Raw genomic sequence first — 16676 nt, forward strand, 5'->3', positions numbered from 1 at the left:
AGTTACTGCCCACTAACAGGATTTATATACTAGACTGCAATAAGTTCATAGGTACTATTAAATTGCCATCAGGTAAGTGAATTGGTTATTATAAAATCTCATAATCCTATATATCACTAGATCAAAACAGCATCAGTGGGGCCACTAGAGTCTAGTTAATAAATAATCTACTTTAATTCTCTAAATATTATATGTCAGACTGTATAAATTACCTTTCTGGTCTGAAACACTGCTGTTATGTCATGAGATGTCTAAGCGCTGAAGGTGTCCCCATTCATTGTAAAAATGTTGCATACCACATTTGCCATGACACTTAAACACATTTGCATGTTGGCTTTTAACTGTATTCTGCTTTAATATTGCAACAATGATCCCTGTGCTTTATTCAAAGGTTGCATCAACTAAACATAACTGTTATCAATAAGTGCCTGGTCTGATCTTTTTCAGGATGGAGGCAATCATTTGAATGGGTTAAGATAATTGCCAACCTTAAAATGAAACAAATATTTTCCATGGCTTGTTTCCTCTTTCAAAAATAAGAAGTTATTTGAAATAATCAGCAAGAGCCTCCTTTATTGCATTTTCATACTATTTCTGAGTTTGTGAGCTCTTAGCATCACTTAATGGCATCGACCATTGGAAGTTTTTTTAGAAACTGCTTCCATTAAACTTGGAGCTGTCATGGATTATAATGAAAAGTGCAACTTTTTTATTGCAGGAAACTTCTGATTCCAGAATAAGCCATAAGCTAGCAGTACAGCAGCAAACATATCTAATGTTTCTATGAAAAAAATCATGCTAGTTTATATGTGCATGCACTCCCAAACTACCTCTCTTTCATTTTTACATATATATAGTCAAATATAATAACAAACATCAAATCATGTTTATACAGCACCTAGAACAATGGGGTCCTGGTCCATGACTGGGTCCATCCAAGGAGCTATGATAATACAAATAATAAAAAAGTTATTATAAAGAGAGGTTCCTTTTAGTTGGGAAGTTTGAGCAAGTACAGTTCCCATCCTACTCCATAACAGTCACCACACATTACATAGGTACAAAAACTCAGACCCTTTTTGTGGCTTGCCTTTAGAAATAGGTTAACACAAACCGGTTCTAGGCCCGCCCACTCCAACTTACTTTTCATCCACTGTTGGTTAACAAGATGCACCTGCCATGGTGAGTCAGCATGGTTCATTTAGCATGTCCCTGCAGGGTTCCAACACCTGCTAACAGGATGGGTTGACAGAAGAGCCCAGCCACTTTATTACAGGATGATACAGAGTTTGGTCTGTAGCAAAAAAAAATGTGCACATGATTTTTTTAATGTTTAGGTGGACTCAGTTGATAAAAGGATGATCCTGCCACCAAACAGCTATCTATTGTAATGTAGCATTTACACATACCAAATTGATTAATTATTCATTTACTTCTAAACACTCTTATTAGCTATTTGCTTGAAGGGACTATTTGCTTCCCACCCCCATTAATATAAGTGACCTAATTGAAAGCCAAGCTTGTCACCCAGTGCTTTCTGGGTTTCGCAAGGATTCTCCCTTCCCCCACAGTAACTCAAACATCTCAATGTCAAATGTTCCATAGACATTTCCCTTGGGAATCTGAAAGGCTAATTAGGGTGAGCTTCACCATAAAAAATACAGTTGTTAAAACAGCTTTTGTACACACTAGAGTAATGATCATTCTTTACACATGCTGTGATTTGTTGCTGCAATTTGCAGTCATATATCTCTTAGGAGCTAATTCATGTGTTGTTATTTATTGCACGTATGATTATTAATGATATCTTAACAACTGTTGGAAGTAACTTATTTCACCTCAATAAGTCAAATGCTTCAACTCGGTGTTTACAGATCTGAAGAGATCAGTTTCTCCAGATAAGCCATTTCTCCATTTTGTCTTTTTTTCCCATCCAATACAGTTAGGAAAGATAAGGGAGTAATGTCTGAACTATTAAAATTGATAGACTTCTTTACATATATTACTGTCAAAGAATATTTGACTGATATTGTTACTAAATAGTAAAAATAATATTTTGCCATTCTATAGTATCTTCTGTGTATTTAAATACCCTTTACAAAAATTAATAAATTAAGACTCCCCAACACCCTGTGATGTAAGTAAATATTCTTATCCCACTGTTACAAAGGAGGAACCAAGGCACACAAAGATTAAGCAATTTGCCCAATATCTCAAAAGATATCAGTCAGGCAAAGAATCTGTTATTTTCTCATCCTCAAGAATATATTAAAATTATTTTTAGTTTATCTAAAGAAAACAACAAGAAAGAACAAAAGTAAAGTTTCCATTAGAGTGCACAATGTTTCTTCAAATAGAAAAAGCAGCTATTTTGAGAAAACAAATGTTGTTGAACTCTGTGCATGGGAGAGTTCTTAGAAATTTAAAGGAAAAAGATGCAGAAAAGAGAAGAGAATTACAAACTTCACGCTACATACACAAACCCAGGTTCCTTTTCTCCTATCCTTGTGCTCTAACCACAAGAAAGCATCACTGAGTTCCTTAGTATCCAACAGAATTGCTGCTGAATTTATGTTAAATCTGACCGTGAAAAAAGACGCAGACAAAGGAAGTGAGAAATTCTAATAACAAAACAAATACAATGGGCCAGATTCTGCTGTCACCACTCTGAAGTAGTACCTTGATGTCAACTGAAGTGAGAGGAGAATCAGGCCTACTTAAGGTTACCTACTTCTGCCATCTAGATTTTGGGGAGTAGTTGTTCTCTCTCTAAAACACTACACAGGCTTCTTTTAAATTACTAGGGGGAAAGCTGAACTCAAATAACACAAGATTTGCAAAACAGCCCTCCAGAAATAGTATTATTTTTCAAAACTTCAAGCTCCTCAAGGTTTACCCTTCCTGAGTAAGAAGAGATTGAGACAACAGTGGCGTTAGACTAGCAAATTCTTTTTAGCTATATGATTGTTTTATAGCATAATAGAGAGACAAGGTGAGTGAGGTAATATCTTTTATTGGACCAACTTCTGTTGGTGAGAGAGACAAGCTTTCAAGTTTACACAGAGCTCTTCTTCATAGCATGTAATACCTATACTAGGAATTAGGACATCAAATATGTATCTTACCATATCATTCAATTTCATAGATTCATTCCATTTTGTATAGTCTTTTCTTTGTTTTTGGATACTATGAGCTTTGACCCATACAGAGCTGGAGCATTATTTTAAAAAATGACAAATCCAGTGTCCAGAAGCTGAATGTACCATATATTAGTCTCATTTATATAATAAAGAAATATTACTTCAATAAAAAGCTACAATATAAACAATGTTGATCAGCACTCTACTTTTATTGTAGCTTCAGCCTGCTGGTCAAAAACAGCTCTTTTGTTGACTTGAGTACAGTATTTGGAAAACTTGATTTCAGCTCCACAAGGCTGACTACCTGATGTGGCAAAATAACTTAAAACAGAATGTTTGCTTATTTCATTTTCACTATAACTATTAGGAGCCAGTTCTGATCTCAATTACATCAGAGTAAATTAAAAGAAACTATTACTTCACTGGATTTACACAAGTGTAAAGGAGACCCATGTGGGAGACGTCACACACCTGCTAGCATCTGTGATTTAAAAAAAACGGGTATTAGCTATGACGGTATTGTGGGCCCTTTTGTTGCTTTGTGTGATTATGTGTTTGGAAGAGAATTAATGAAAAGAGGAAATGCATTCCTATGTTTATTCACATGAATAGGCATGCTGGAAGTGTCACAAATACATGTGCACATATGTGTTCATGTGAAATTTTTGTGTCACAAGTTACTTACTCAAACCTTACTCCTGTTGTGAAAAGTTTTACAAGCAGTTTCACAATACCATCAAAAGCAGGTCCATTACCATCTGACCAGTTATATGATGTGAAGAGTGAATTATGGAAAGAGAATACTGGAAGCAAGTCATAGCAAGTAGTTTGTAAACAATCCATAGACTGATATTTCTTTGTATAACACGTTGGTTGAACAGTTTTTAATAACAAACAAATTAGTAAAAAATGCAAAGTCTCTTCATGAATATATCTCAAACAGAAAAAGCAATGACATTTGTCAAATCATATGCTATGAATTGTGCACCCAGATCTAATGCTTACTGGCTTTTATTTGAGAAATACAAAGCAAAAACTGTCCATCATACCCAAAGGCTTTCCAAAACTGTGTGCTAATGCTTGTATGTGCAGTTACTGTGATTGTGCATTCAAATTAGATAAATAGATGTGTCTGGATATTTGCATGCAATTTGGTGTGTGCAAATTAATCTATGCATGTTTGTATGAAGAACTCATGATTCCTTTTTGAATAACATCTCCCCCCCACTCAAAAAAAACAAAAAACCAGCAACCCTTAACCCTAAAGAGCTTCAGTAATGAGAAAAACCAGAAAGGGGATGGATTTCTGTATAGTGAAATTTCATGATACCCATTGATACAGCTTTGACAAGATCACTTTTGGCATCAGGTAGTGTCATGAGACATGTAAGCCCACCTTGTTACTAATTACTAATGTTACCAAATCATCTCTGACAAGTGCTCATACCTTGACAATTTACCATTATACTGTGAGAAGGCTGCCAGAGTTATGTAGTGAAACATCATGTGCAGTCACAGACAGTCAGAAGACAAGATTAGGTGCAACTCTCTTTTAAACTGATATAATTTACAGGTTTTTTTATTTAAAAACAAGTAAAAGTGCTGTAGGGTTAAGATGGCATTAAAATATATTGTTCCAGAATGTCTATGTGGAGGTTTGGGGCTGAGCAACAACAAAACAGTCTGGAGTGATGGGAATATGCCTTGAGGACTGACTGTCCCAGTATGACTGAGCAGACAAGACTTGAAGGAAAGCAATGAATCTGCATATCTAAAGGAGCACGGTAACAACATCAGATGAAACAAGTGACTATCAGGACTGAAAAGACTGCAGGAGTTAGTGAGCAGATGTCAAAAAGCATACAACAAGATGTCAAGAAAAGTATAACAAGCACTGGTTGCAAAGGTTAGGGTGCTAAATATATGCATAATGAGTGCACCATGCCATGGCTTGCAGACCTATGAGCTGCTTTGCAAGCAAGCAGACCAGAAATCAAACAAACAAAAAATTCCATGAATAAAGTCTGCAGATAAACTTGGAGTCAGACTATACACAGAAGTACATGGCAAATAAAGCAATGGCTAGAATCTGCCTCTGGAATATCTCCATCATGACTATGTTATCAATAGATTGCTCTGGGCAATAAAAAGGGAAATAAGAAATAGCCAGCAATTGTCAGGAAAATATACTGGGAAACCTGAAGATGATAATTACAGTGAATAGTGTCCTTTAGAACCCACCTTTTCCTACAAGCACAAATAGGAAAGAGGATTGTAGTGGTAGTGAGTGGGAGTACATGGTGGGCAAGAGCAATTGCAGGCGGAAGACAACTGGGGAAGTGCACTTACCTGAGCTACCCTTCTGTAAGTAAATCAAAAGCCCAGCATGGCATTGTACATTCCTACTGGGAATTCCAGATTTAAAATGGTGCCAGAAGAGACATTTAGCCCAACAATATAGGCACAAAAGTTAATGCCTGAAATCACTAGGGTCAGTAAGAGGGACAGTGCCCAGTACAGCGTCACCACTGATAAGCCTAAATACACATCAGTGCTTCTATATCCTGCAAATGATTCTACGAGCAACATACTGTAAGATACAGTGGTCACTGATTTCTCTGGCACGCAGTGTGACCGTGTGAAGGAACAGCTTCTCTACTCAAAGGAGAAGTCTGAGGTGTGACGTTTAACTACATCACTGTTATGATTTTATTTTCTGCATCTTGCACTTCTAAATGTCTGCATATCTGCTGTCTACAGAGATAGTTGACATTTTGTGAATTAAAGTTGGCACATTTACCAGGAGGCACACTGTGTTTCCTCAGTGACTTTACTTTTTTTCTTTGTTTTAATTATTTACCTTAATCTAAAAAGGTTATCCAGTCCATGTTACACTTTGTATAGGGAGAACATAATGCATCACTGCTTTTGCAGCTTTGGGAATGTTTATTCAGAACATCCAGGCCTGTTGAGTTCTGGTCTTTCCAATTCTTCATTCTCTTCCTTTCTCCATTCTCCTCCCTTCAGATTACTCCATTTAGCCACAGAATATTGCTTTTTTTCATGATTTTCTACATTCCCATTTAAAGTTCTTACTCCCTACCTTTCTTCCTTCTCACTTCTTACTCACTGATACAAAGTCTCTTGAGCAGTCAGCGATTCCCCCTATCTTTGCTGAAATTGTGGGGCCATAGCAAGTAGGACAGTCTCTCCTGGGTTTCTGACAGCTGTTGTCTTCCAATGTGAGGAGTCCCCAACACTTCCCTCCCTGGCCAGAAGCACATAATACAAGCCAGGTGGGAGACAAAATTTGAAGACACCAGTTCAATAGCTTTTTTATTTTTTTTTTCAAACACCTGAGCAGATTTTTAATACCTCACCCTGATCAATCATCCATCTGTATTGATGGTGCAGCATTGATTTCTCTTTGCCTGGAAAAGCTGGTCATTCAGTAAGTATATCACACCGGTGTCTTTCTTATTTGATTTAGAGACCCTCAGTATGGTTCATTTGTCATCATTCTATAACTAGTCTGGTTACCAAGCACATTTCCTCAGTTCTTTTAATGTGATTTCTCAGATTGTGTGTGTCATATCTCCCACCCAGGCCCAACTCTTCCACACCAACTTCCTTCACAAAATGACATATCATATCTGAAAGCCTGCATTTCTCATTTTCCAGGTTTGTATCAGAAATACTACAAGGTTACCTTCCCTGTGATTTCCCCTCACCCCATTGAATTTGGTGTTCATGTAAGGTAAAAGGCAGAGTTCCCTGTGTCTTATAGACCTTTATTTTTTCACAGAACAGGTTTATCGGGGCAAGTTTAACAATGACAATGTTATTATGTTGCAATCCTAGAGGGACCATTTCCAGGGGGAAAGGATCATTCATTCTCTGAAGAGGCAGAATAGTCAAGAGAAGTGAGCATATGGCTGGAATACAGGGATTCTTGAGCTGGAATCCCACTGGAGACATAGCAATGGAAATGAAATAAACAAGCATATATTGTGTGTTCTGACCCCAATCTAATCATGATAGCTCTAGGAGTAACTAATTATTATCTTCCCCCATCATGGATATTCATGAACTTCACATTATATGGAATATATGCTCTACTTACAGATATAAAACTGTAAATGGGAGTTGAAGACACCCAGCAACTACTCTAGATTTTGCAAGATGAGGTCTTTAAAGGTGTGAAATATTTATTCTCCCCTGTGTGTTGAACTGCAGCAGTGGCTGGCCCCTTGGCATCTTACAGCAGGGATTGGATGAGAAGAGCGTTTGCATCCTGCCCTTCCCTATGCGCTAATGCTAGGGCAATTTTGCAACAAAAAAACTTCAAAAACAGACTCCAAAGAGAGACTGCTGAACTTGAATTAATATGCAAATTAGATACAATTAGGTTTGAACAGACAGTGGGAATGGTTGGGTCATTGCACTAATTGAATCTATTTCCTCATGTTAAAATATGTTAAAATATCCTCACACCTTCTATGGGTCATCTCGATTATCACTTCAAAGGTTTTTTTCTCTCTCCTGCTGATGATAGCTCATCTCAATTGATTGGCCTCTTACAGTTGGTATGGCTACTCCCACCTTTCATGTTCTCTGTATGTATAAATATCTTCTGTGTGTTCCATTCTATGCATCCGATGAAGTAGGCTGTAGCCCACGAAAGCTTATGCTCAAATAAATTCATTAGTCTCTAAGGTGCCACAAGTACTCCTGTTCTTTTTGCGGATACAGACTAACACGGCTGCTACTCTGAAACCTGTCAATGCTAGGGCTGACCACCATCTCAGCCTTAGAAAATTAGCCTGATGGTGAGAGCTTTCAGTTTCAGATTTCCCACTTAATTTGTGGTGACTCATCTTTGTTTGTTTATGGCACTGATGTGTGCTTGGCTAATAGAAAACTGATGCCTCATCTCCAAGTAGAAAACACATGCTTCATTTCAAACTACCATATAATGGTCAGTCGCAGCATGCAATTTTTGTTTAACTAGTGTACTTGGCACTGAGAACACCACATGGAAACATTGATTCCCAGTCATCCATGTAATGTACTGCACCAACATACAAAGTATCTATTAAACTACAGCCTTCATATTCAGCTGTGCTTATTCTTTTGATTATTTAGGTGTTTGATTATATATTTTACTTGTTTAAAAACCATAAAAATATGTGATTTAAAAAAAATAGTCTCTGCTTAAGAGAAGTATTGCAGTTAAAGGCAGTGATACATTAATATTGGTACAGTATGTAGTGAAGTTTTCCTAACACTTGCAAAAACTATGGGTCTGATCCTGCAAACCAGTGACTAACATGAGTAGCATAGCTGTGAAAATAATTGAATTGTTACTTCAATGGCCAAACTGAAAAATAATTGTTTTTTTAAAAATAGTTTTGCGTCAAATGAAATGTTTCATTAAACCCAAAAAGAAATATGTTCTTTAGTTTGAGGATTTAATTTTTTAGATAAAATTGAAGTAAAATTTGAAATGTCATTTTGAATGGAAAAGCTGAAATGTTTAATCTAAAAAAATGTTGAACTAAAGGTTTTGACTTTTTTAGAATTCTCATTTGTTTCCTCAACTGAAACAATTTGGTGACTTTGACACAAATTCGCAAAATGTTTTGGTTGACCTGAATTTGCATTTTTTGGCAGAAAGCAATTTAATCTGAAAAATTGTTGCTCAGCTCTAATGAGCAGTCCTCTCTCCTGTGAGTGGTCCCACTGACATCATCAGGCCCAGTTCAGATGATCTAAGGAAATTTAAGTGAGTCTAAATGGAATCTATGACAGCAAGTGTGAAAAGAAAATGTAAGTATCAGTTTGACTCTCTAGTTTTAGGATTTGATTGTGACTTGAACTACGCACCCACACAGGGGTGTAAGAGACAGTAAGACGAATCCCCCTTAAGCCCCTGAAGAGGCTACCTTGGGCTCAGGAAGCCAAAGGAATAAGCAGGCCCTGTTCCTACTATTCCCTCACACTGAGCACGTGATCCAGGAGGGGCAGAGACTTGTATCTGACCCATCAGCGAGTCTGCCAGAGCAGCTGAGCAGTCACAGAGAGCTGTCATAATTTTCTGCTCATATAGGTTAACATCAAATTACTACAACCTCTCAAGCAAGAGAGAAGTAGGGACAGGAGTGTACCCCATAAGAGTCTTTCCAAGAATGCTTCTGCTGGGGTAGTACGGTTTAAGCACCACCCTAGTTAGATTCACTGACACTCACCCCACTTACCAAAGTGCAGCTTCCATTCCTTCCCCACAAGGACTGCTGTAGATACAGAGGGTACCAACTAGGTGTAAATTCTCATGGCAAGGGGCCAGAAGAGAGCAGTATAGCAAGAAAACAACTGGAGACTGTAAGAAGGTGTAAATTAAAGAAGGCTAGAAAAGCCTCCACATTCCTTTAGCATACACTTCCTTTTGGCTTCTCAGTGTATAACTCACACAAACTAAAAATCCCTTATACATCGGTAAATGGTCCTGAGAGAGTTTAAATGAGTCTACAGGAATGTAAATGCTACCATTTTACACAACACCTCTGAATTGGGCCCGATGGCTTCAGTGGCACCTTGCATGAGTAAAGGTTTGCATCATTGGGCCCTCTCTATGTGTTGTTCTGGCCAGTTCTGATTTTCCATGGTCAATTAAACATCATGAGGGAAATGCTGGAGAAAGCTCCCAATCAGTCTCTCTTGTTGTAAGAAATGTGCTCCTCCTAAGTCTCTTTCCATACAAGGTCACACCAATAGAACACATAAGTATAACAGATCCTTCCAAACAATACGAGCAAATAATTAAAATATGAATAAAAGTTCTAAAAAGAGACACAAAGGAACAAAATCAAAACAGCCTTTTATTAAGAAATGACATCAGTGTACAGAATTAATACATGCTGGCAAGGAGAAAGTCATGACCAGTTAATGACACAACACTTGGAATCAAAGAACATGCAAGTCTAACACAGAATTATACCCAAAAAGGATGGTTACAAAAGCTCTGAAACCAATCAAACAGTCTGAAACTCCATCTTTCTAGCCAGGGAATGGCTAGAAGTCTCAAAAGATCTAAAATAAATTCCAAAAAGCTATAAAAACAAGAGAATGGAAACCACATGCAACATAATGGAGTCTCAAAGCACTAAAGAACTCCCGTCCAATATAGATGGATTACATGGATGTATATAGGTTACATTCAGCTTGGATGAGTTTTGAACATTTCTACACAGAAAGATTTTTTTTAAATGATTTAGGCAAAATGAGGATATTTGGGATACATCTGGCAAGAAATCATTCTTGCTCCCCATGACTGAAACTACCTTTGAATAAGGTACATTTCTTTTTTTAGCTTTCTCTTTTCTCTGTTCTTCTCTGTTCGTATGTTATGTGAAGTGCATTGCTACATAAATAAACAGAGATAATGACTGCATCATATGCTTGTACCTGACAAGGGAAAGTATTGAGCATTTTGCTGCTGCTGCTGCTGTTTTGGAGAGAGAGTGGAGAGCAGATTTGGTTGTTGTTTTGCCGTTTCAGATTTCATTTATGAAACATTCACAACTCATTTATGAAACATTCACAGCAGTAATTAGTAGATACACCTGCATAGCATAGCATAGCATTATAAGTTTTAGAGGTTTCCAAATTTTAACTAGCAGAACTCTTCAGCTATTACAAAAAGGGAGCAGTTCCTATAATGGAGAGATGTTATAATCCTATAATGGATGAGACTCTAGTCTGAGTGTTCCATTAACTCAATTTTTCCTTTTTTTTTTTAAGTGAATTGACTGAGTACTTGCAAAAGGTGCTAAATTGACAGCACTAGAGACTGAAATCACATATATACCCAGAGAACACATTTAGAAGGGGCCCAAGCAGTGCATCCTTCCCACAAGGCCCCTATCAACACGCCTCAACCCTTACTCAGTAGGATCACCTCTGAGGGTGACAGAGCAGTTCCCATATTATCCAGGCCTCCTGCTGGAGATTGCCAGCAAGGATGTCATATTTGGTAGTGATAGCTTTGTGATGTTTATATATGCCCACTAAGGAACGGACTAACCCCATCAACTCATTTCACATGCAGTAGGCCAAATGGCATCCACTTTCAGTAACTATCAGCATAAAATGAATTTGAAGTGGCAACCTACAAATGAAAGGCCAACCCAAACCATGCATACTAAGTCTAAACCTGCTCTTCTGCTTCTGCTCAATATTTGTATTTACAAATGTAATGTTTGTTATACAGGTAGTGGTGGTATGTATATTATTCTGGTAGCTTCTCTTAAGCAGCTGACTCATTTTATAGCAGGGTACACACATGGCCTTACAGATTTTCAAAGCTTTCATTGCCCTGTCATTTTCAGGCAAGAGTGCTTATTCATAAGAAACTGTTTCTTTGTACTTTGGTCATTAGTATAATGGGTCATCGATCATGTCATGTTGTCTGTAACCTAGTTATAGTTCTGGCAGGAGAGAGTGTCTAAAATCATGGTTTCAGATTAGAAGCCTTTAAAAACTCATTAGCTTTTGATAATTATACTAATATCAAAAGCACTAAAAACTATGGAGCTCATTTCTGCAAAAGATCAAACTGTGAACATGTTCAGAAGTTTTGTCTTAACTTCCCAGGAACAAAAAAAAACTGATCTGAATGTGAAAATCTATTTCTGATACAGAAAAAGACCACACTGCTCCTTCGTCATGATGCAGTGAGTTTAAGCTTAGCTTATTCTGTCATAGAAGGGAAAAGATTACAACCAAATCTTAATACCTTGCTCTACTTTGGGCACACTGCATATTCTATGCCATTTGTGTCTGAATCTTTATCCTTCTCTATATCACACTGAGAAGGCAGTGCAATTAATTTTAGTAGATCAGTGTGTTCAGAAAGCATACTCAGCTGCTCTGTGCAGACATGGTAAAAGTTACTGTGAGCATAATGGTTTTATAAACAACACATTTTGTAAATAAGTAGTACATTGCTTGAGCCTTTCACTTCTGAGGTCATCAGGACAGATCTTCAGCTGGTTGAAAGTGGTATAGGTCCACTGGAGTCAGTGAAGCTACATCAGCTAAACCAGCTGAGGATCTGCCTCATAGATTTGAATTCTTCAAACAACCACCACATTATTCAGCACAATTGGCAGTCTCTGTGCATGAGAAGCCCTGTACTAGAATGGCAGGTATGTTACAGTTCAAGACTGAGTAGTATTGCCAGCAATGCAGTATCTTGTGCAGTGTGATACTGCCTGCACACCCTAGCTCCTGCTCCAGGTGAAATCTGTAACAAAACTTCCATTAACCTAACTGGGATCACATTTTAGCTGATTGTTCCTTGCTATTCCTAGACCCATTATTAAAAGCAATACAATTGTCAAAAATCACCCCATGTTAAGAATGAAGATTAATCTATGCCCCCTCTCCCCAAAAACCCATCTTGTGTTCAGAAAATAAATCCTAGTCAGTAATCGTCATCATACTGGGAAAAGGTAGGAAATTTAACAAAAGCCCACTCAAAAAAATAAAGAAGAGCAGAAACCATCACCATAACCCTTCAACCATCACATTGTTCACTCTGTTTGCATGTTATATCCCTTCCCAGCACCATATAGCTTATCTATATAGATTGTGGGTTCTTTGGGGAAGGTTATTTTGTTTGTACAGTGCTAACACAATGGGGTCCCAATCTTGGTTAAAGTCTCTAGGTGCTACACATAATAAAACATTAATAATAAAACAAATAATAAAATTAATGCTAAGTCCTGGCATGATCTTATGTGATGGAACATTATATGTTGGAACACCAAAAACTTCCAGAGCTAAAAGCAGGAATTTCTACAGCTTGAGCTATATAGCAAACTGTTGTAGTCAGGGCTATCAAAAGCCCAAATCCTCTGTGGATTGGGCACAAATGTGGACACTCTCTCTCTCTTTCTCTTTCTCTCTCTCTCTCACACACACACACATATACACACGCTATTTGATATAAAAGGATGCAGGATTGATCCTAAGAAGAATTAGTAACTGCCAGGGGGAGAGGGGTGAGCACTTTTATTATAGAATTTATTAAAATTTCATGCATGTTTTCTTTAAAAGAAATCAATGAGTATATTTGTTGGGTTTTTTTTTTTTTAAGAATATATTTTTCTAATTGCCAATTCTGCAAACACCACTCTGGCATCTGAAAATCAAGCTGTGTTCTTATTGCTGCTTAAATAGAATCATAGAATGGTAGAACTAGAAGGGACCTCAAGAGGTCATGTAGTCCATCCTGCCCGATGAGTCAGTATTAAATCAATGCTTGTTAATAAGGTTGTGGAATCAGAATATAGTTGGTGATTTTGCATGTTGTATCAGGAAAAATGAGAGTACCACTTCATTGTTAGGCAGCAATATTAGCTTTGCAGAACTGATGAACATAAAAGTAAGTATAGAACTTAGAAGATGCTAGTAGCAGAGACGGTCAGTAAGGAGCAGTCCCTTTTTTACAGTCACTTTTCCTGCTTCAAACATAATTCACTGAAGATCTTCCTTCCATTGCTTCTCAGAAATTCCTTCTAAGTGGTTTGAGTGTTCTTAGTAGAGAGAAATCCAAGTGTAACAACATTAACCCTTTGTACTGATAGCTTCCACTATGCCTTCATTCTGCTACAGACTGTGGTAGCATTTTAAGTGTACACAGTTTTAGTTGGCATTTCAACTATCTGAATGTTCAAAAATGCCTAGTTATTGCCCAGACTAAGACCCCTGAGAGGGACCCTGATTTTCAGAGGGCGAGTACTTAGCAATCTCTGAAGATTAAGACACTTTACAGTGTCTCATGTAGGGCACCCCAAAAACTGGGGCACTCAAAAATCGCTAGTCACTTTTGAACAATTAGGCCAAAAAAATGTATGGGACAGCACTGGAGGTGCTACTTCCTCCTCAAGTATTTTGTATATTTGCCAATACTCAAGTGTTAAAATGTAATTATACTTGAAAGAAGGTCTCATGGGCAAGCAGAAGCCAATGAAAGAAGTCCAAAAGCCCAGAAACTGCTTTCTTACCTGGAGTAAAACACACTGTATCTGTCTGGCAATAAGTCGGGGGGAGGAGGAGTAAGCTGCCGCTGGCTGACAGTGATAATGCAGTTACAGTAGAAAGTCCTGTTCCCCCTGATTTTAGTGAATCTACTTCATTCATTTTATCCAGTAGTTCTATGAAATCTCCCATTTCAGATCATTTGTTGTGGGCTCAATAAAGCTTTTCAGGTGGTGCTGCCTCAGCATCAATTCTATTCCTTGCTGAGGGACCACCAATTATTTGTAGGGAAACGAAAACAGAAGAATAAATATTACATGCTGATGGATGCTTGTCAGAAAAGGTAAGGGTACTTTCAACAGGCCTTGTCAGACACAATGCATTCAGCAAATCTACGGTTTTGATGGCAAAGTGGATAGAATGCTCCAGCTGCTCCCCTGGCAAACCTCAAGTTTTGTCTCTTAAATGTAAATTATAGATGACAGTGGTGGAATGGAAATGGATTGCATCTTTAAAGATAAATGTTGTGAAAAAATACACTTTTAAAAGAAAGGAAGAGGGGGAAAGGGTTTGATTGTGCAACAGAAGTTCTTTAGCTTATTGTGATATTTACTGTTCTCCATCCCCAAACTTAGCAAAGTGCCCTTTTTTTTTTCATTTCACTCTCTTTTCAAAACACTTCCATCCAGAGCTGTGCAAGTTTTTCTGAAGCTCACAGAGAGTGCTGGGTTGCAACTATAATAAAAAGCTTGCCAAGGCTTGGGAGTCTGAACTGGCAATGGTTTCTGTTGAATCAGCATTTAAGTATTATGGCAATGTTATCATATCATGGAATAAAAAAGAAACATGGCAAACGCTCAAGAAATATTTGACAGAAAGCGTGCACTGAGTATCAATAGGTACATTTGGATTATTGGCTATGGTATGGTTTTAATATGAACCTTTCAATTAATCTTTAAGCCCATAATAAGAAATTATACTTTTTAATTTAGTCCAACAAGATCTAAAATTTTGGCAGTTTTCCTGTTTCTGATAGTGGTGAAGAATAATAAGGAATTTTTGTTTGAAAAACTGCAGTACCCTGGGATGACTTGACTTCAATGTAAAGAATGCAGCCCCAGGACTGGTGGTGTGGGAATGATCTCTGGAGAGACACTTGTACTCAACTGGAAGGGAAAATATGTTTTTCTGGTTTTGAGACCTGGGAGCGGTGAGGGGGAAGGAGGAAGATGATTGAATACCAAATGCAGGAACTCAATGAATTGGTGGTATTCTCACTGTATCACGTAACAGGAATTAAAAATTATGAAAGGATGTATAAGGCAGCAAAGGAATCATCTACAGCCAAAAATGCATGAATGCATGAGCTACGGCAGAAGAACCAGGGGCAATTGGAATTTGGGTGGCTGTCTTATATTAAGATTTCTACAGGTGGGTGAATAATTCATAAACAATTTATTTGAGTCTATCACCTTTACTTATATTAAGTAGAACCTTACTCTGTGAATAGTCCCATTTGAAATCAGTGGGCTCCACTGTGCCAAGCTCATTCCTGGCACAGCTCAGGAGGGAAGGCAAAGGTGGTTTGAAGTCATCATTCTGCCTCCTCCGACTCTGGGGGAAGCTGGGAAATTGAAGCAGCCTAAGCGCTGCTCTAAAGTATGCAGGTTTGTAATGGCTCACGAAGGGGCTATTACATCAGTGAAGGTGAGCTGGAACACAATGACTGAACAGCCAGAAGTGGGGTCGAGGATCTGGCCCAATGACTTTACCTGCAAGGATGTTTGTTGAAACAACAAATTTTAAGCAATATTCCAGAATATTCATAGGAAGGGACTTTTGATTTTGTATCACAACCAAGACATTACACACAAATACTCTACAAGGCTAAACTTTAGCACTGCATCTACCATCTGATCCTTCAGCATAAAGAAACACAGGGAAAAGTAAAAGAGGCACAAGGGGCCAGATTAGGTATTTCAGAACCTAAAGATGCAGACAGGCACCTGAGAGTTAGGCACCTAGGTGCTTTCGGAAATCCCCCTAGGAGCTTATCTACATCTTTAAGTGCCTAAATACCTTTAAAAATCTGTCACTAAAAGATTCAAGAACAGTGGCAACTTGCCTTAGTAATGCAGCACACCAAAAAAGAGAAGGCATTTAACAGAAGCCAATTACTAAGATGATAAAAGAGACAAAAAGCTGTCATGGAGGAGAACTGGGAAAAACATTGATACTCTTTGCAGAGGTATATATTGTTGTTGCCACCAAACACTGACAATTTTGGGAACCAAACAGGTCCAAGACCACAGGAGTACCTTCCTTTCCCTTTTCAGTCCACCTCAAGTAGAGGCAGGCAAGTTATCACTATTCATCAACATCAAGGGGCAAGTGACTTGTCATGTATAGCTTTGGAGGGGGAAAAACAAATAAAGCAGTGAATGTGTTGAAGAGGTGGCTTGACAAAACCAAGTGTCTCACCCTTTGCTTCCA

Source organism: Terrapene carolina, unplaced genomic scaffold (assembly GCF_002925995.2).
Source record: "Terrapene carolina triunguis isolate 2854851 unplaced genomic scaffold, T_m_triunguis-2.0 Scaffold69, whole genome shotgun sequence".
NCBI classification, from domain to species: Eukaryota; Metazoa; Chordata; order Testudines; family Emydidae; genus Terrapene; species Terrapene triunguis.